The following is a 20,561-nucleotide window of genomic DNA, read 5'->3' on the forward strand; positions in this document are numbered from 1 at the left end:
CTCTCGCATTGCCAGGGCTGGCAGAGGGATTTGGTCTCTTTGGGGCTCTAACTATGGCTGTTCCTGCGTTTTATAGTATCGCCCTTGATTTATGAGCAGCTTTTATAGTAGCTGTAAACCAGCCCCAAAGCAGAGAAATAAAGGAACTAGAGAATATTTCCCCTTCCCACCCAGCTCGCCTCCTGCAGCGGGAGCCCGGTGGTGGTGCGTGGGGATGTAGCTTTGGGTTGAGATGGTGAGAGCTCAGGACTGGTGCTCTGGAGGAGGTGTGAGGCTGAGGGGGAGCATCCCTTCATCAGCTGGCTGTGTGGCTGTCTCCTGCACCCCAACATTGGCTGCTGCCATGGGTGTGGGGTTTGTCACCCAGAGAGAGGACAGAGGTGTCTATGGGCAGTGCTCAAAGTGCAAGGGTTGGTCTGGAGGGATGTGGAGGTTGCCCACTAGAAGAGTGCTGAAAGACACACCAAAAATGTGCAGAAATAGAAATATTGAAGAAAACAACAATAACGTGTTAACAGCACCTTGAAGCAAGGATTTACTGATAACCCTGAGCAAGCTTATTGCCAGTATGTGGCTGCTCTGAGCAATGAGCAGCCACCCCAGGGCTCCTGCCTATGGGTACACTGCTCCTCCAAAATGGCAATGACTTTGTGGAATTGATGCAATGGCAATTGCATCCTGGGTGGCAGCCTGTGCTGTGCTGCTTGGTGCAACAACAGAGCTATGGACCCATCCCCAGCGTGGGGGAAAGAGGTTGGCGTTTGTCTTCCCAGCTGAAAGGGAGGAAAATCATCACAGGTCCCTGAAAATCTGAGATCAGGAAGCTCTGGGGCTTGGGCCGTGCTGGGTTGGGTTGTGTTGTACCCAGCTGGTTGTGTTGTGCCCAGCTGGTTATTCTTGGCATTGCTGCCCAAGGGAGGAGTGATCCCTGCCCGCAGCGTTCCAGGTGCCAGGGGTAACATACAGCCACTCTGCCTAAGGCAGCAGCCACGCTGTAACTCAGCAGCAGCAGAGCTTGTGTGAATTATGGCCCTGTCCTGCACCAGAGAGAGCCCTGCCATAACTTATTGCTGCTGCTGGGAAGTGATCTGCTTTATTCCACACAGGGGAGATGCGGGAGGGAAGGGGTGTCTGCTCTCTGGCTCTGGAGGAAGGGCTGCAGGCAGCTTCTGCAAACACCTCCAGGGTTTACGGTTCTCTCCTGCTGCCTGAGGGAGCTGCTGTTACATCCTTAAATCATTAAAGAAAAATAATAATGGCAAAACAACAACGCCTGTATCCATGTAACACCCAGGCGATGCTCCAGGAGATGTTGGCATTTTGTGCCCAGCATCTCTATCCCCAGTGGGGACAATGAGGTAGGGGAGATAGCTGTGAGGAAGGAAAGGAAAACACTGCTGGAGCTGATCCTGCCTGTAGCAAACCTACAGGAGCAAATTGGGCCCTAAAGAGGGAGGAAATTTCCCTGGTCACCATTACTTCTGACTGGAATGGAGGTGTGGTGAGAGAGTGCCACACGCTTTGAGCCCCCACATCCCTACAGCAACTGTGCTGAAATCATTGGAGCATAAAACTGTTGGGTTGGAAGGGACCTCAAAGATCAACTCATTCCTAACCCAAACACAGGGTCATAGGAAGGCTGGGCTGCAGGGGACCTGACATCCCATCCAACCTCTGCCATGAGCTCAGTGCCTCACCAGCTCAGGCTGCCCACTCGTGGCTTTGGGCATCTCCAGGGGTGGAGCACTCACAATCTCCTCAGGGAGCTCCCCAGGGATCTCATGTGGGGTTGGAAGAGAATGTAAAGCTCCTTTCAGCTCCTCACATATAACTGGCTACAGGGGAAGAACATCACTGAGACTGCAAGCTGCTGCCCCAGAAAGAAAAGCTTTAACCCCTTGCACCAGGGGAATATCTTCCAGGTGACTTCAAGTGCACGCATGAGAGCCATGAGAAGTGCTGAAGCAGCAGAGAAAATAAATTAGCACCATCTCGGCTAAAATCCCACACAATTAAAACCTGGATCAGGCTGTACTCATCTGCCTGAAGATAGCATCTTGAGAGTGACACGCATTAGTCATCCTCTGCAGCGGGCTGGCTTTGTGCAGGGAGCAGCGTGATTAGCAGCAAGGTGTGAGACGGGGAGGGCTCAGGGCCACCCGGGTGGCTGGCACACGAGGATGCATTGCTGAGCAATGGTTGGGCACAGCCAGCTGCTGCTCACCCCCATACCAGTGGTGTGGGTCCCCGTTCCCAGCTCGGAGAGGGACAGAATAGGCAGTAAAAGGGTCTCCCCTCCTGCAGCACTTCATAGGGTGCTCATTGGTTTTGGCACTGCCTCACCTCTCCCAGCGTTTGGATGCAGCCTCGAGTTTCACCCCTTGTTACTTCAAAAGCCACGAGGGAATTTTCCAGCTGACACCCCTCTCTGCCTCTCAGTTTGTGCTGCGAAGCATTTAAGCGAGGCTAACATTAAGCATGTGCTCCCATTAACTCTCCATTTAAACGCTTTGCTGAATGGGGGCCAACATGCCAGAACATCACCCATTTGGTCTGGGCACATGGGCAGGGATTTTATGTTATTGAAGCCTTGCCAATTAAATCAGGTCACTCCAATCTCTCCTCTTCTCCCTCACTGGCTCTGGCGCGTGTGTGCACGGCTGCTCTCCATCCCTGAGCTCCAGGCAAATGCACGCATGAGATGGTGATTCAGTGGCCACTGTCACCCCTGGGGCACGTGGCATCTGTGGGGCTCTGACATCAGATGGAAAAAGCATTTTGGGGGGAGTATTGCTGGCAAGAAAACAAAAGCTGAGGCTGCTCTGCTGCACTGGTTTGCAGAATCCTGCCTTGGTTGAGCCCACGTCTGTGCCTACATCTGTAGGGGGGTTGGAACTGGATGAGCTTTAAGGTCCATACTATGGTTCTATAGGGGTGTGATTCTGTGATTAACCCCAGTTCTCTCTGTCTGACCACAGTCAGCCTTCTGGACTCAGCCTCCAGGCTTCTGCACCCCAAATTTGACTTTATAATTTCACTGAAATTAGGATTGGATCGTGGGTTAAAGAAGGGGAAATTTTGGCTTGACTGAAATCCTGCCCTACAGCAGCTGTTGAGTTATGATAGATCTGCCATTCTCGGGCTTTTATTGGCAGTTAGGGACAATTTCTTCCAATTAATGGGAAAGAATGGCAGAGGTGAGCCATGGGCAGCAGATTCTACCTGGGCATGTGGCCACCACCCAATTGGAGGGGATACAAAGCAAAACACATAGGGGCATCCATAGCGTCACCACAGGCAGCATGGGGACAGGATTGGTGCCAGGAACCAGGCTGTGGAAGGGAAGAAACCCTTTGAGAAGATCACCCTCCCCACTACTCTCCCAGCACAGTGCCAGGAATCTCTGTGAGAAACCCCAACTCTGTGACTCCCCTGTCATTGTCCCCACGTTGCCCCCAGAAGGAGCAGGAGGCACTGTGGATGCCGTGGGGGTGCAAACAAGCAGCTCCACTTTAATGGGAGCCGTTGGGGAGCATTGCCTTGTGGGGGTGTAGGGGTGGCTGTCCCCATGTCACCAGCCCATGGATGGGTGCTTGGTGTCACGGCGCTCACCAGAGCTGCAGGAGTTAAGGCAGCAGGAGCTGGTTCGGGTGGGTGGCACGTCGTGGCGACAAGGCTCGAGTGAGGAGGAGGAGGACGGGGAAAAGGGAGGGGAGAAGAAGGGAGGAGGAAGAGGAAGAGGAGGAGGAGGAGGAGGAGGAGGGGGCAGCAGCGGCTGCAGCGCGAGGGGAGGATGGATTTCTCTCCCCGCTGCCTCCGAATCAGGAGCTGAGAGAGAGCGCAGAGGCAGCGTGCAGGGGTGGGCTGTTGTCCCCCCCTCCCTGTTGGGCTGGAGGGCTCTTTGCTGGGTCCAACGCACCCCCAGCCTTTGTCTGCCCGCACCCGATGAGCGGCGGCCGCAGCGGATGCTCACGGTGATGGGAGACGGAAGGACCCCAATGGTGAGTAGGGCTCCAGCCTTATTATCTCTGTCGGGTGGTCATGGCTGTGGGGGGGGAGGGGGAGGGAGGGAGGGGTGCTCCTGTGCTCGGGGCTTCTGCTGTTTGTTTGGGGTTTTACCCCTTCCTCTCTGTCTGGTCTCTGGTCTGAATGATGCATTAAAAAAATGAGCGGATAAGCAGATGACAATAAGAAGTGCACGCAGCATCTGTGCCTCTCTGCTGAGCGGTCCAGGAGGGGGCAAGGAGCATAATGGGTGCTCCAGGGAGAGATTTAACTCGGAAGTGATGGGGGAGCTGGATTGCCAGTCCTACCCTCAAACCCTCCCTGGGATTGGGCTGATTCTTGCCTGGGCACTGATGGGGTGACTGTGGAGATCCCTATGGCGATGCAGTGGGGTTGCATTGGTGCCACTGAGACTGAAATGTGAAACCCATTCAGCATTGCACAGGGATGCCAGCAGGATGTGATCCCTCCAGGAGCAGCACTTTCAAGCATTAACCCCTCTGTACCCAAGCCCTGGAGAAAGTGTCAAAGTTAGGGCATAAAGAAGAGACTGTATGAAATCCAGCAGTCTGGTCCTGCGCTCTCCCTCCTACCTTCCCAACCTCCTTTTACACACCAGTGCCAGGCACAACCCTGCTGAGGGTGCAGCAAGGTAAAAAGAGAGGGGAAAGAGAACAGGGAGCCCTGGGCAGTGGGTGTGCAGCCTATGGGCAGCAGGGTGCTGGGGGTGCACAACCCCACACTGCAAGGGTGACCCCTGGGGGAGGTAAGAGGCTTTGGGCTGCTCTGCAGGCTCATGGGGTGGCTTTAATGATCTCTCTGCTGGTTTCGTACTGATTTTAGCCCTTCTTAGCTCCCATTCTCCATGCACACTGCTGTTACAAGAAAAGCAGACCCTCCTGTGGCTGTAGGGTGCCGCCAGCTCAGGGAGCAATGGGGATTGGGGATCCTGGGGTTGGTGTGCCCCTGTGCATTAAGAGCCCCTTGGCTACATACAGACGCTGCCCATCTCACCTCCCCTCCCTATCATGTTGCTGTGCAGCTGCTGAGCCAGAACCCGGCCCCTGCTGCTGTTTGGAGGACAAGCAGCCCTGATGCTGCAGCCTGCATGCAGGTAGAGCCCGTAGCAAAGCTGAGAAGCAAACATTGCTTGCCTTAATTCTTTGTAGCTGCAGGGTCAATGCAAGTTCCATGCAGTGCTGACTGCTCCCTGTTGTGGGACTTCACGAGCCCATCAGTGGTCAGGTTTGGGACATGGGACACCACCAACCAGCTGCTGTCCTCCTCGCTCTGGCAGGAGACCCCCATCCCTCCAATCCAGCCTCATTGCAGTGGGCACAGCTCTCCTTGCGCTGGTGCAGAGCTGGATTGTCAGCCCTTTGCTGTTGGCATCGGGGGCTGTGCAGAGGGGAGATGAGAGCAAAACTCAGTGCCACATTCTGCTCCTCTGCCATTTTAAGCTCCTTCCATTGAGTGGGACCTTTCCTTTTTTTATTTTCTGCAACGTGAAATGAGAAACTCAGTGTCAGCTGCTGGGGTTGAGCTGTGGGAACACCCATAGCAGGGCATGCTGATCCCTCTGGGGCTGAGGGCTTGGTGATCCTAAATTTCTGCAAAGGAGGGGATGGGGCATGTAGGGAGGTCTTGAGCATGGACCAGCACATGGCAGATTTCCTAACGAGCTGCCAGCACAACACTGACCCGTGGCAGCTCCTTCCCAGCTTGGTATGATGGGGATATATCCATGACTTTGGCTCTCCTGGCCATGAAATGGGGAAATGTCTGCAGCGTGAGCAGCAGCTCCCAGCCCAACCCTGGGCAGAGCAACAAGGAGCAGGATTGCTTACTGGGAATGCATTGGGAACAGAGAAACATCACAATTCAACGAGTCCTAAACTTGTTCCTATGAAGGGAGTTGGTCTCCTTGGATTCGGGGTCGCATGCAGGGGTTGGGCTTTGTTTGCTGATGCTCATTGATCACCAGTTGTACCATGCCCCAAAGAACCCCTGCGTTCTGTGGGGATCCAGGTTCCCCCCGTTCCACACTGACCCCACAGCCAGTCAGCATCCAGCACCCAGGCAGTGACACAGTTTCACTGGTGGTTGACAGCAGAGAGTATTTTGTGATGAATAAATGTACAGAGGGCTTTGCAAGAGGCTGCTTCAATGGGTGGGTTTAAGAAGGGGGTAAATGGCTGAGAAAATCACTCTGGTCACGGCTGGGAGCAGCGGGGGCTCAGCAGGGGGTTGGCAGCCCCCAGCCCTGTTTCTGTGCTCTGTATGGGGGTGGGGTGGGCTGCAGGGTCCCTCAATGCAAGGAGTGGGGTCCCAGCGATGTCCCTATCCCATGAGAGAGGGGGGTGATGGATCCTCAGAGCAGCCCCCCCCCCACCAGCCATCTCATGTCATGCTCCCCGCCAGCTGTTTGCAAACAGTGGGAACGACGCCCCGGCTCTGTTGTGGAGTTTGCAATAAGCAAATAACAAAGAAAGATGGGAAAATCGGGATCCGTTCCCAGACCATTCACAAAGGGCTTAATGGGGACGTAGCCGTGCCTTATAGCCTGCTGCTGGCTCTCTGCACCAGGGTGCTTTTCACCCAGACGGGCAGAAGAGACGAAATTCATCAACAAATCACTCCTGATAAATTATTCACCATCCTTACTCAGAATGAATGCCAGCTTCCCCCTGCAGCAGCTTATAAACGCACCCATATTTTCTGACCCCCTCCAGGCCCCAGAGCTGCCCGCTGGATTTAAAAGCCCATCCCAGGCACTATTATAAAACCATATTTCGTGGCATTTATCACTGGCCATAAAGCAGCCTCTCCAGCATCAAACTTGGTGTGCAGGGTCAGGGTCTGCCCACGCTGTTCTCCTATTGCCCATAGCTGAGCAGAGCCTCATCTCCAGCTTCGTAGTGGGAAACCTACTTTGCACGAAGCCGCCGTGCTCCGCAGCAATTGCTTTGAGTGTAAAAGCTTTCATCAGTGCCAAATTTGCAATCAGCATAAAGGGGATTTTGCATTTCAACCAACCTTTCCCGACAGGAGAACTAATCCCAGCTTAGTTTGAGGGTAGAAAACACAGGGAAACCCCACTCATCCCAGCAGGGCCGTGTGGGTGAAGAGCATCAGTGTGGAAAAACAGAGAAAGCGATGCTGGCACCTGGGAAAAGAACAAGAATTCTTCTCTCCTCTTTATGCAACGTTACGAAATGAAGCAATTTGTTTTGCGCTGGAATGCGTGTTTTAATTGGGTGCCCCTCGCTCTTTCATAGTATGATAATTCAATTTAATTCAGAGGTTCAGCCTTTCAAAACGTGGTTTGGAAAAGCAGAACCAGCCCTGCTTGCTTGACGTGAGGAGTCCAATTGGGTTCAGGCTTTGCTCTGTGAGCTCTGCGGCGTCTGATCCGAATTTGCAGATGGCCGCGGTTGATCCAGAGCTGCATTTTCTGGCGAATGCTTTTAGAAACACGGAGAAAATTTGGCAATTCCCATTCCTGAGTCAGTTTTCTTCCCTTCTATGTGCTGAGGGCTGAGTAGCCAGGCTTCCCAGGGCAGGATTTGTGCAGCATCCTGTGGGTTACGTCGCTCCATCGGTCCGGAGTCAGGTCAGACCTTCCCACACCTACGGTGCAGCAGCAGAATCTGACCCTGCATTGAGCACAGGAAAGGAGCAGCAGTCAGGGCTGGCTCCATGTCACACTGCACTGTGGAGCTCTGAGCTGCAGAGGAGCCCAGCGTCACATTTTGCTTTATTTTATGTTTTCCCAAGTGCTGAATGGGGACGGAGAACAGGAGGAACATACAGCCAAAGTCATTTTCCTTTGGGAAACTGCTGTGCTTAGAAGGGAAATGGGTGATGAGTGCTAAGGCATCACTTCCCACTGCACTGCTCCATCCTGCCCAGGGCTTGGGGCCAACTTTGGTTCTGCTGATGTCCTTGATGCAAACAGTCTCCTTGGGCAGCGCCTGTCAGTAATGAGATTATGGAGCTAAATGAGTTGAAAAAGCCCAGCAGGGAGGGGGAGAAGTTTGCAGTGAGAGGCTCCTGTCCACCCAGCAGTGTCCTCCCTTCGCTCTGCTTTGTGGGGCATCTTTTTGCATCTTGCTGCTCAGGCACCTGTGGCACTTAGGGGAAAGGAATGAGGTTTTGTTGCTGGGGCGTCCAAGAGGGTTCTGCTGCAATCCTGGTTGAGATGCTGTGGGTGAAGGGAGAGCGCAGGAAAGGGAAGCAGAGGGGAAACAGAAGAGGGATAGGTTGCATTGTGCTAAAGCATTTGTCCAAAGATGCCGTGGAAAAGGAGCTGTGTGTGAGGCTCAGCACCACAGGGCTGTGCCAGGTGGGAGAAACGGCCCAGCAGCTCTGCTTGGATGGGGAGACCCCACGATCCCCACCTCACTGGGATGGTCCCTGAGGTCTTCACTGGTGGCAAAGCCTCTCTGCTCCCCAGGTGGGGCTCATCACCCCCAAACCAAATAGGAACAATGCCACAGCGCAGAGCTTTTCCTCCATCCCCGCCCTAGGAAGGGGTGAAGCATCCCCAAAAGCCATGCATGGCAGTTGCTATGGCAACCCTACATTTTTCTTGTGATTCCTAATGACTTATTGGCATTTGCAGTAATCTACGGTTTGGGTGGTTTGCTTTTTTTTTTTCTTTGACTGCTGGATGTTGCTTTGCCTCCCCTCGGCCTCAAAGAACGGATTTATCCCATGGGTTTGTCAGCAGGGATTGGGCTGGGGATGCTGCCCTGGTGTTGTCAGCACAGCTTCCAAGGGAGCAGCAAAAGCTGGAGCCCTTTGCACAAGGCAAGTGCTGAAGCACAGCTTCTTTTTTACCCAGAGGAGAGCACAGAGCTGTGGGGACGGAGAGGGACTGTTCCAGCAAGACAGAGATGCAGCAGAAAGCAGAGAAATGAGAGGGGCCTCATGCAAACCCCAAAAACCACCGCAGGGTTGGACAGCATTCTGAGGTGTGAAACTCAGCTTGGGGAGAGAAATCAATGCTCTCTTGTTTTCAACCCATGCTTAACACAAAAAAAGAAAATGAACGCCTCGCCCAGGTTCATTGGGGGCAGCTTAGGCACGATTTGCCATTGCAATCTGCGGGGATGGAGCAGGACCTGAGGTCAGCGTGGGGTTTTCAGTGCAGCTCTGAGCTCTCCTGAGCAGCTCCTTCACAGCACAGCCCTGCCTGCTGTTAGTGCTGCTGGTTGCATCTGGTGGGTGAGCAGGAAGGATTCTGGCAGCAGCACTGGGAGCAGCTCCACATCCAACCTGCGGTGCCACCCGTGTGCTCCTCATGGCTGTTGTGTCCTAATGAGCTGCTGAAACATCACCTGCGACCCTCAGGTCAGCAATAGGCAGACAGCTGCCCTCCTGCCCCTGTGCAGCATTCCCTGCCTGCAGCACAACTGCTTAGCTGAAGAAATATTGTCTCCAGCAACAGGCATCTCTGGAGAAATAACAGCAGACGTCCCATCGTGGCTTAGACTTTAATTACGCTCAGGAATTCCTTCCCTTTTTTAAGCTGTGTTCAATAAACTGTTCTTCCCCACCTGCTGAAGAAAGCGTAAAGAGCTGCAGTTTATCCATCTGAAGGGACTGATATCAAAATGCTGCAGTGAGAGCACTTCAGCCTAAAGCATCCCCTGGGCTGGGGGCAGGGGGCAGTGCATGAACCCCACGCTCAGCTGCCCGGAGATGCTGTCCCAGCACTTGAACTGGGAAGTGAGACTTTATCCCAGTGCCACGTTGACATGGATTTGTGTTCCCCAGGTGACAGCTTCCTCGCAGCAGTTTGGATTTGCTGCCAGCAAATTTGGGCAGCAGAGCTCAAAAGGCTTTTTGACATTGCCCCGAGCATCCCTGCTCTGAAGGATGCTGCCATGGCCTCGGTGTGGGCAGGAAGGGGGGAGGGTTACAGCCACGCTCCTATTGATCCTCCTGTTTCCATGCTGCTCAGCTGGGGAGAGTCTGCAGGGTGATGCAGCTGTGCTTGCCTGGATGGAGTCACCCAAGCAGACCTGTGCTGGCTTCAGGGTCAGGATGCCTATGGGATGCCTTGTGCTGAGTGCCCACAGAGCCTTGTGCTGAGTGGGCTGGGGACTCGGGGTGACCAGGAGAAGCAAGGAGCAATGGATACTTTCCCATGGATTTCATATCTTTGGAAAGGAGGTTTCAAGCAGCTTGCATGCTGCAGCTCCAGGCGTGCTGCTTGCTTGGTTGATTAGAAAGATGTAGGAATAAATGGAAGAGATGTGAGCATCTCTCTCCAGTCCCAGCTCCTGTGCCATGCTGCCTTGATTTTTCACAAAGACTCAGTGTCCAGAGCTTCAGAGCTGTCTGCATCATTCCGTCAGGCTCACCGGGGTTGAAAATCTTGCTCCCTGTTCCCTCTGCAGGCTGTGCTTCATCCCACCCCAACCATCTGTGGGCTTTTCTGTATCTGCAGCACGCAACAGAGGGCAATGGTATGTCATGGATACAAACACCATCATTTCCTGGCATGCACCTGTCTCTCCAGCACTCACATCGCTGCAAGGCACAAGCACACACTTGTGTTATGTGTTACGAGCTGTTATTGCTGTCATGTTGGTGCAGCTCATTAGGTGTGTGCAGCACAGGAGTGATCAAGTCCCAGTGCCTGGCTGCTGGCAGTGCTCCATGCTCTGTGCCCCAGGCTGCTGGGATTGCAGGAGCTGTCTGAGAGCCAAAGAAAAGTGAGCAAATGAGACCCTGATTCCAGGGAGAGGAGCTGAAGTCTGCTTTAGGAATTGCAGGTGAGAAAAGGAGGAGGAGAGGGAAAAGCAGCCCTTCTAGTGTGGGATTGCAGCAGGTTGCAAAGGACCCAGCTTTACATTGCAAGGGTCCCAGCTTCCCAGATTGCAGAGGCTCAGGCTGCAGGTTGCAAAAGGAGCTGGCAGCAGGTTACAAAGGTTCAGGCTGCAGGTTGCAAGGGTCCCAGCTTCAGATTGCAAAGATGCAGGCTGCAGGTTGCAAAGGATCCAACTGCAGGTTGCAAAGGACCCAGTTGCAGGTTGCAAAAGGTGCTGGCCCACGGATGAGCCTGCAGCACGCCCAGCCCCAGCTCTGCAGGGATCCAGCTCCCACGTAGCAGCGTCGCAGCCGAGATCCTGCCAGCAACCTGCGGGGTGGGAGAAGGCAGAAGCTGGAGGTCTCCGTTTCCGCTGAAATCTGGCACCTTCCCCCTCTCTGGCAGCCTCATTAGAAGCTATAATTACACCCGAGTGCTCATAACACCCTTTCCCAAGCACCCCGAGGGTTAAAAAAAATCTAAATTCCAGCAGGATGCTCTGAAGAGTCGGGCTTGATTGACAGGAGCTTGGCTGACACCAGGAGCAGCAATGGCTGCAGCACCCCAAGCCCCAGAAGGAAGGGTGGGCATGGAGAGACATCACAAGCAAAGCCATTCTGTCAGCCAGCAGTGAGGACAGCAGTGCTGCCACTGAGGAGATGGCAAGCGATGGGTTAAGACCCTTCCAATGGGTGAAAGCCATGGAGCTGGCTGCATGTTACAAAGGAGCAGGCTGCAGGATGCAAGGGGCCAGGCTGCAAGTTGCATCAAATTCAGCCACTGTGCAGCTGCTCAGGGTGGGTTGAAGCAAGGATTGGGGTCTGCAGCCCCCCAGCAGTGCAGCACACATCTCCTGCCTGCGGTGCCCATAGGAGCTCCATGCCTCCAGCAGGTTTCAGAGCCAGCCCACCTGGGATTGCAAACAATTAATTTCCCCAGTCTGCGCAACGATCAGCTTCTGAGGTGAACAATTAGCCGGGCACAAATTGTAATTGTCATCTCGGTTCTGATTTTAATTTGGCCTAATGAAGGCTAAGTGATGCCGTCTCGCTCCTTCTCCCATGGCCCCAACACTTCAGGGCTCCGTGGGGATGAGGCGGGCCAGGACCACAGCGGTGCCCACAGTGGGGAATGCAGGGGCATGCATTCATTTTTTATTGCAGGCCACTCGTTTGCAGACATCAAGGCTAAAGAAAGCCATATTGAGGGGAATTGGCTGCCTGTGTGCATGCGTTCTGCTTTGTCACAGCCTGTTAGCCTCCCCGCCTGCCCTTTGAAGCAGGGGGTGGTCATTTAATCTGAAACAACGCACTGTTTTTTCCCCCCCATTTCCCCATTTTGGAGCTGGCGATGTTTCCTAAGGAATCCATCATCCCACTGAATTACCTGTCACTGGAATAGCTGGCTTAGATGGAAGCAGGCAGTGGCTGCACCCCTCGTACTGGGAGATCCCATCTGGTGGGGCCCAAAGGTGAAATGGGCTGAACCTCAATGTTCCTCCTTCGTTATGGTGGAGGCTGAGCCTCCCGGGGTGCAGCTCTCCAACAGCACCAATTAAAACCATGGGGGGAACACGATGGTGTCTTGCAGTCATTGCTCAAACTGAAGAGTAGCTTTTCTTTAAGGGGAAAATACGTTCTGTGCCCTGCTAGGTTTTAAAACTTGGTGGGTGACATCTGAAACCATAAAAGCAGCCTTTCAGTAACTAATCCAGGTTGTAAAATAGGTGCTTCAAGTTGCCATAGATTGAAATAGTTGGGGTGCAGTACCATGCAAACATGCATATGGGCAGATCTTGGTGAAGGAAAGGCTTAAGCTCTGTGATTCTCATGGCTTCAAACTGCTGCAGGAGCGGTGTCACAGCCAGAGATGTGACTTGTGAGATCATGAGACTCTCTTTGAGAAACCTGGTGTAGGCTGGAGACCTGCTTTAGACTGGATGTTACGAAGAATCTCTCCATGCAGATGGTGCTCAAGCATTGCAATGGTCCCCCCAGGGAAGTGCTGGAGTCTCCGAGCCTGGAGGTATGTAAGAGATGTGTGGACATGGTGTAAACAGATGTGGGTAGGGATAGGCTCAATAGGTCACACTTACAGTTGGATGCAACGATCCCAAAAGTGTTTTCCAACCTCAACAAATCTGTGGTTCTGTGACAGCAGCTGCTTGTGGAGCTCCTCCAAAGCCAGAGCCCATGCACCCTATGCTGGGATCCTACACTACAGTGCACAGCAGCCCCACTGCCTGTTCCTGGCAAAATCAGGGAGATGTGGGCCCTTGCCTGGGGTCTTAACCATCAGCTCAGCCCCATGCAGCAATTTGGGTGTCCGTAGTTTTGCCCTATTTGACTAAATCAGCTCTGCTCCACTCCCTGCTCCACGTCTCAGCGTCACCTCACTGCTCCCGCTGTCACCGTGCTGACAAGTGGCAGTGACACAGCACAGCAATCAGCTAACGACAGGGGCTCGTTAGAGCCAGGAGGACCCCGTTAGAGCTGTGTGCTTAATTGGGCAGGAGCTCAAGGCTGGAGGGCGCAGGGCGATGCTGAGCATCACCGCTTCGCTGCAGGTCAGAGCTGTGGCGGTTGGGTTTTGAGCTCATTACCATTTTCTCCTGCTATCCATGCACACGCCTGCATCCAGCGTCAGGTTGGGTTTTTTCACGCTCCTTTCCAACCATTAATGACACATCCCAAAGTTCCTCGCAGAGCAGCCCCTCTCCTCCTGCCTCGAATGGATGAGTATCTCCGCGGAGCTCAGTCATGCGAAAAGCATTTTCTGGGGCTTTTAGGAAAACAATATTTTGTCAGTTCTTCCAAGGACAGCGAGTTGTCTCGAGCTGCTCCTTCCCCTCCCTACCCCGCCATCTCCCAGCCAGGCAAGCACAGAGGGGCTGCAGCTGCACCCAACCCTAAGGGCATGCACCCATCCGGGACGTGCGCCCGTTTGGAGGCAGGCACCCACAACCCCACTCTTGCTTTTTGCGATGCAAAAGAGCCCCTTGCAATGCAGCCCCACTGTGCCAGCTGGGCAAGGCGCAGGGCTGCAGCCCCCCATCTCCTGCAGGCAGCTCCCCCAGCAGCAAAGCACTGCTGAACTGTGCCCCGCACCTCATTGTCTCGCTGCCGAGCTGGGAAGCCTTAAACAGGCGGGATGAAGGCGGCAAATGTTTTCCATTTTCCCTTCCTGTTCCTATCGGGTGCTTTTATTATTATTATTATTTTATTTTAGATCCCTTTTGAATGACAGCTCTATCAAAACAGCTCATTTGGAAATGTCAGGTCCATTCTTGATAAGTCATCAGTCACGGTGATTGGTGCTGACAGACGCCCTGCAACGGTGCTGTGCTATCTAATATACTGCGCTGCAGTCTTTTGTAATATCACATTATTTTATTTATTCAGCATGGCATGAAATCTCTCCTTTAGGAAATGGGAAGAGGGGAAAAAAAAGGTTAACCCTTCTGGTGATGCTTCCTTCTCCTGGATACCCCGAGTGGAAAGTGGCAGGCATCAGGCTGTAGCATGGCACAGCAGTTCCAGTGTCACCATTTGGGGCTGTTTTGGGGGCACTGACCTTCCTTGTTGCTGTTTGGCCCCATGGAGCTGCTGTGTGGTCCTATGGATGCAGGGGGGTGGGCTGAGACCAGTGGGTGCTGCTCTCCTGCACCCCCTGATCTGCACCAAGGAGCCTTTGTTTGTTCTCATTAAAGCCTCTGCAAAATGCCCAACATGCAAAATATCCTTTTTATTAGCTGGAATTGACGGGGCTGTCTGGGACTGGCATCTGCTCCACTTTCAAGGCCAGGGCTCTGCCAAGCAGCCAGTGCCTGTCTCGGTGCTCTGCATCTCAGTGCTCAATTCCTCGTGCACTCAGCATCCATTCATAGCAGCTCCTCCCATCACCCAGGAATGGAACAAGCCGTGGTGTCATTCATGGGCATGCAACCATGAGATCCTGCCAAAAACACCCTAAAACCAGAGCAGGGCGGGCAGAGATCTGAGAGAGCCTTCGCCCCTCCTTCAGTGCTGTGGCCAAGAGTCAGAGCTCTCCTTGATTTGCCACCTTTGGGGATTTCTGCTTTTCCAGGGTTCCTCTCCTATCCCACAACTTTCTCTCCTTTCCATCCTCTTTTCTGCCCCACAGCCAGAAAGCTGGAGCACAAAAGGCTGTGGGCAGACTGCAGGCTGAGAGCACTGAACTTTGGCTTTCTCCCCCATGAAAATGCTGCTCCTTCCACCTCCTCCTCCTCCTCCTCCTCCTCCTCCTCCTCCTCCTCCTCTTCCCATCCCCAGTGCCCCATGGCCCCGTTGTCACACAGCAGCAGCAGTGTCTGTCAGCCACCAGAAAATGACAGCAAATGGCAGGAAAAGGGCTCTGCTAGTGGCACAAGTGACACAAGCACGCTGTTCACCAGCACAGAGGCTGCACTGCTGCATCCCACTGCTGCCCAGTTCTGTGCTGGGGGGCTGTGTGGTTTGGAAGCAAGGAAAAAAGGTTGGAGAGGGGCTCAGAGGATTGCATCAATGCCCCCATTTTGCTGTGAGCCAATTTGGTGCACGTTGGCACAGCTCTCCTCACCAGCCTTGGACAGCAGGTCTGTAGTGAGCTCATTAGGAGAGAGCTGGGGGTGATTTCCAGGCAGTTCAATAACTGAGCAGCGCAGCGGGCAGGAGGAGCCGCGTGGCTCATTGCAGCACCGGGGCTGTTTGTCTGCCAGGCAATAGCAGGGACAGGCATTGCCTGCAGCACAGCTCCCTGATGCTGCACGGTGCATCCCATCACTGCACACAGAGTTTTGGGGAAGAAAGCCTTAATTTCTGCCTCCAAACCTGGCAGAATGGAGCTAAACCTCACCTCAAATGGAGCAAGATCCTGGTGTAAAAACACAGAGCTGCATGCTGGCAAGGGCACGGTGCAGGGACTGAAGGGCACAGCAGCATCTCCACAAGGCCTGTCCCCAAGGCTGGGGGTCCCACACGGGGTCCTAAGCAAAAGAACTGCAGGGAGCTGAATGGACTCAGTGCTGAGCTCCATCAATAGCAGACAGCATTTTCTAAAGCCTGCGGGTGATGAAGGAGCCAAATGGCATTTGGAACCCTGCACGAGGCTCTCAGAGGCTTTTACGCAGTGAAGGGCTCTAAATTAGCTATTGCCACTCAGGAAGAAGATTGGGGAGATAGCATTCTGGAAACAGAGACAGTGCAGCAACAGTTGGAAAGGGCAAACAGCAAGTTGGAGGATGAGCACAGCAGCAGAGCGGAGTCGGTGGTAGAAGGACGGGAAGCAGCCACCATTCCATCCCATCCCCACCTCTCCCATCTCCATCCCGTGGTACTGGGGATGCTCTGGGTTTGGGCTGTTTGCAATGGGAGGGTGAGGAGGAAGGGGACAGAGCTGCAGTGGCCACGCACAGCTGAGCCCTGCTGCAGCCCGGAGATGTGCCAGTCGTGTGAGCAGCATCCAAAAACGCACCGAGATGCTGCCCAATGCAGCACAGGGTCTGCTGAGGACACCAATATTTCAGAGTGAGGAACGATTCAGCCACAAGCTGAGGCTGAGAATCCATCTTCCCAGCGATCCAGCCAGGAGATCAGTCAGCTCTTCCAGTTTGCTTTTGAAAGACATTTACAAATGCACACGATAACCCTGAGACCAACCCTGAAAGCAGGCAGCCCCAGGGCTCCTGGTGGAGTTATCTCAATGAAACAGTCTCGGGGCTTCCCATAGCTGGAGGGTGGCACAGGACCACTCAGGGCCAGCACAGAAGCCAGGGACACCTGTGGGTCCAGAGCCTGAAAGTAAAAGATGAGGAAGAGCAGCTTCATTTCCCAACCCTCCTCATTAAAAACCACCCAAAGCACTGTTGGGGGGGAGGGGAGCAGCAGTCTGATAAGGGTGTGAGCGTGGCTGCTGCCCGCCGGCTGCGGGTGGATGGGGCTGATAGGAGATGCAGCAGTGGAGCTGTTTGCTTTGCACGCTGCCTGGCAGCATTTTATCTGCTGGCTTCTTCCTGGATGAGCAGAACCAACCTTATCTCCCTCCCTGCCAGGAGAGCTGCAGGACGAGGCCCTCAGGCAGCAAGCAGAGTTCCTGAGTCTGCTTGCACAAAACGTGGCTTAGCAGAGGAAAGAAACACCCAGAGCAGCAACCCAGGGCTCTGCTCCCTGCCTTGTGCAAATGCTTTCTGGGGGGTAGCAGCTCAGCACAGAGAATGGCTTTGCCCCATCCGTGCCTTTGCTGGTTGCAAGGATCCATGCAGGATTTCCCATCCTCTACTCCGTGCTGTTTATTTGCTTTGAAGCTGCAGCAGGGCCTGGGCAGGAGCGTCCCTCCAACCATGCAGCAAGGGCGTAGAGCTGCATAATGCCCCCGAATTTAATAAAACGCCTCAAACAGGCAAAGTTTTTCCTTTGCCAGCTGCTTAATTAAATTGCCTAATGCTGTTTGCCATCACAGCACAAACTCCTGTGTTTAAAGACCACAGCGTTGCCATGGCACTCACCCGGCGGATGGTGCGGGGCTGTGACAAAGCATACAGATGAGAAAAGCAGTGCTGGGGAGTTGCCACGTTACCGGAGGGATTGGGTGGATTTGTAGTTATTTATTTATTGGTTTATTTTCTGACGTGGCAGCAAACTCCCTGCCGAGGTCTGGGTCGGTTGCTTTGCGCTCAATGGAGAGGCTGCTTTTCCACCCTGGGGTGCTGATGCTGCAACCCAGCTGTGCTGCTGAACACAGGATTGCAGCAGGAGGGCCGGGGAGGCATTCAGCTTCCCGAAACGCTGAGCATTGCTGTGCCATTGCTGTGCCATTGCTTCGTGCACAAGGTTTGTATGGACACAACAGAATGCAAGCCTAGAGGGTTTTTTGCTGCACTCCCAATGTGAGGCTGAGATGGGGGCTGAGCATCTCTGATCCACAGTGCCACGTGTGCATGGCAAAGCTTCCATCAGCTCCTCGTGTGGGAGAAAAGCAGAACTCGTACCCAGAAGAGGTTCTGCTGAGGTCTCCAGCCACAGCCACGCATGATGCTGAGCTGCAGCACTCCATCTCCTCCTCTTTTCACTCCCACATCCCACGTGCACCAGTGGAGGTAGTGCTGCCCATTGCTGTCGGAGGGCTGGAAGGAAATCAGAGCTGGTTGGAGCATCGGCAGATGGCTGCGGTGGGGAGGGGAGAATCCTTGAGTCACAGAATAATCATCGAGTTATTAAGGTTGGAAAAGAAAACTGAGATCACCGCGTCCAACCATCAGCCCAACACCACGAGGCTGTGTGCCCCAAATCAAGAAGGGTTGGGATTGAAAAGGACCTCTATAGACCATCACCTCCCACTCCCCACCACAAACAGGGGCACCCACAGCTCCATCATTTCTCACTCCACCCCACCACCATCAGCCCCCGATAACGACTGGTCCTCAGCACTTTAAATGAGATTTAACACGTCAGGTATTGTATGTTAAGCAGGGGATCATTAAAAGCATTCATTAGAGATTAACAGCTATCTAGTAGATACTGCCAGCATCGCAGCTGTGGCTCATCCAGAATGCTGCAGTTCAGAGATCTCTTGGGATGCACTCAGCACATTGTAGCTCGGGGTTGATCCTGTGCTCCACACCATCACACAGCCCACAGCGATGCCCCAGCACTGACATTTCACTTCCAGAGCCACAGAAGGCTGTTAACATGGTGATGCTGTTCTTATCTCCAACCACACCACACCAACAGGCCATCACAGCAAAGCCCTGCAGGACGGAATGCTGCAGACAAAGAGGGATAGAGGAGCATTTCAGATCGCAGCAGGGCGCCTTACTTCCAAGTTTTGCAAGTAATCAATACAGAATCCTTTAACCCGCTGCTGGTTTTCTCGTTAACACAACCTGTGAGGTTTGAGCAGTGCAGATGTGACTTCAGCACAGGGACAAACATCACCCAAGCTGAAGGAGGGGTGAAGCTCTGCCATAAATCCCTTCCGTGGGGGTGCACACAGGAGAGATGCACACACGGGTCTGATATGGGTATCTCAGTGCACAGAGAGGATCCTGCTGGGCTGGAGCAAGTGTGTGCATCTCAGGCTGCAAAGCCCTGCAGAGCTGTGTGTTCCCACCCTCCTGCTCCCTGCACGCAAGGGTTGGATCCCCCTTGGGCTCCTCCATGGCATCATGCCCTGGAAAAGAGCAAAAAGGCATTGGGGGGGGGGACAGGTCCTCCAGCATCTGGCTGCCACTTCTCATCTGGCACTGCATTGATGGGGATGCAGAGGCTCACGGCTGCCTGAGCACAGCGAAATGGGAAAGCTGTGACAGCCACACTCAGATTCGGTAAAGCCGTCATTCAGAAAAGAGGAGGGTTTGGCAGGAGCTCACAGCACGCTCAGGGCAGTGCTGTGCACCCAGGGTGGTTGAGATGGCTGCTAAACCTTGGGGACATCACCCGGGGACACCACTGCAGGATTGATGCTGCTTGCAGAGAAGATCCACTGCTCAACCTCTGCCTTTCCCCAGACAGCACCCTATCAGGGTGACAGAGGCTCTCCATCACCTCCTGCCCCATTGCACACCCCGGGGACCATCAGCCCCTCTCCCTGCTGCTAAGGGAGAGGGGAGGGCAGGGAGCCGGCTCAGCTGCAGCCATCCATCTCCCGCAGCCGGGCTGCTCCGTGGCAGCAGGGGAGAGGCAGCAGCGACCAAAGCTCCTTCCATGCAGTGATTTATCTCCTGGCTTCATCCAGCAAACTTGCTGATGAAAAGACTCTTCCCTTCTCTGTGCCTCATCAATTCTCATTCTCGTTGCTTTTCTATTTCGTGCTATTTTTTTTTTTCTTCTTCTTCTTTTCCCCCCTCTGGGCTTCTGCTGCCTCTTGATGCAATGCTGTGTGCACAGCATCAGCCCTCCCTGATCCGTTTGGGGAATGTGTCCAACAGAACCAGAAACACAAGCAGAAAATGATGGTTTTCTGTAAATTCGGGTCCTTTTGCTATACAACCACCCAGGCCATTGGAGCATCACCTCACACACAGGGCTTTCCATAGCCAACCCTGGGCAAGAGCACTTTTCTGGGCTCTTCTTCACAACCATAATGACATATTAGAATACATATATATATTCTTTCGTATTATTTCTTCTTGAGGAGAAAAAATTCTATGATATTTTAATGGCTGGAGAGATTTACAGCCACAGGAGTGTCCGTGCATTTAAAAAGAAAGATGAGGGTCCATCAGAAGCGGCAGAAATCAATACCACCTTCCCCTCCTATAATGCAGGAGGTGCTTTAAAGGCAGTGCCCCCACAGCAGGCGGTGCAGGGATCAATTCTGGCATCAGTTTGGTTGAGTCGATGCTGAACAAAGTTTGTTTGGAAGCCCTTTATAGGGAGAACAAGGGGGTGATACGAGGGGGTGCACCCAGCAGGGATGGGGTTAATGGGCTTCTCTATTCTTCCAGGAGCCTCTAATGAGTTCAGCCACTCCTGGTCCTGTTAATTAGATCCTAGCAGTGCTTTAAGTGCTGAGGTGCATGCTTGGGGTTGGATGGTTGGTCCCAGCCCCTCCTCTGGTTTCCAGAGGGCAGCTGGGGTGGGATTCCCCAGGCCAGGGCAATGTAGGACTAAAGAGGATGAGACGGGTGTGAGAGGTCCATGGGCTGCTGGTAGCCCTGCACAGAGCAACCATGAGCCAACATCTCTTGGGCTGGGAGGGGAGAGGTGATGCTGCAGATACAAAGCAGGTGAAGTGGATA

This window comes from Tympanuchus pallidicinctus, unplaced genomic scaffold, assembly GCF_026119805.1.
Source record: "Tympanuchus pallidicinctus isolate F22 unplaced genomic scaffold, pur_lepc_1.0 scaffold32, whole genome shotgun sequence".
In the NCBI taxonomy this organism is placed as follows: domain Eukaryota; kingdom Metazoa; phylum Chordata; class Aves; order Galliformes; family Phasianidae; genus Tympanuchus; species Tympanuchus pallidicinctus.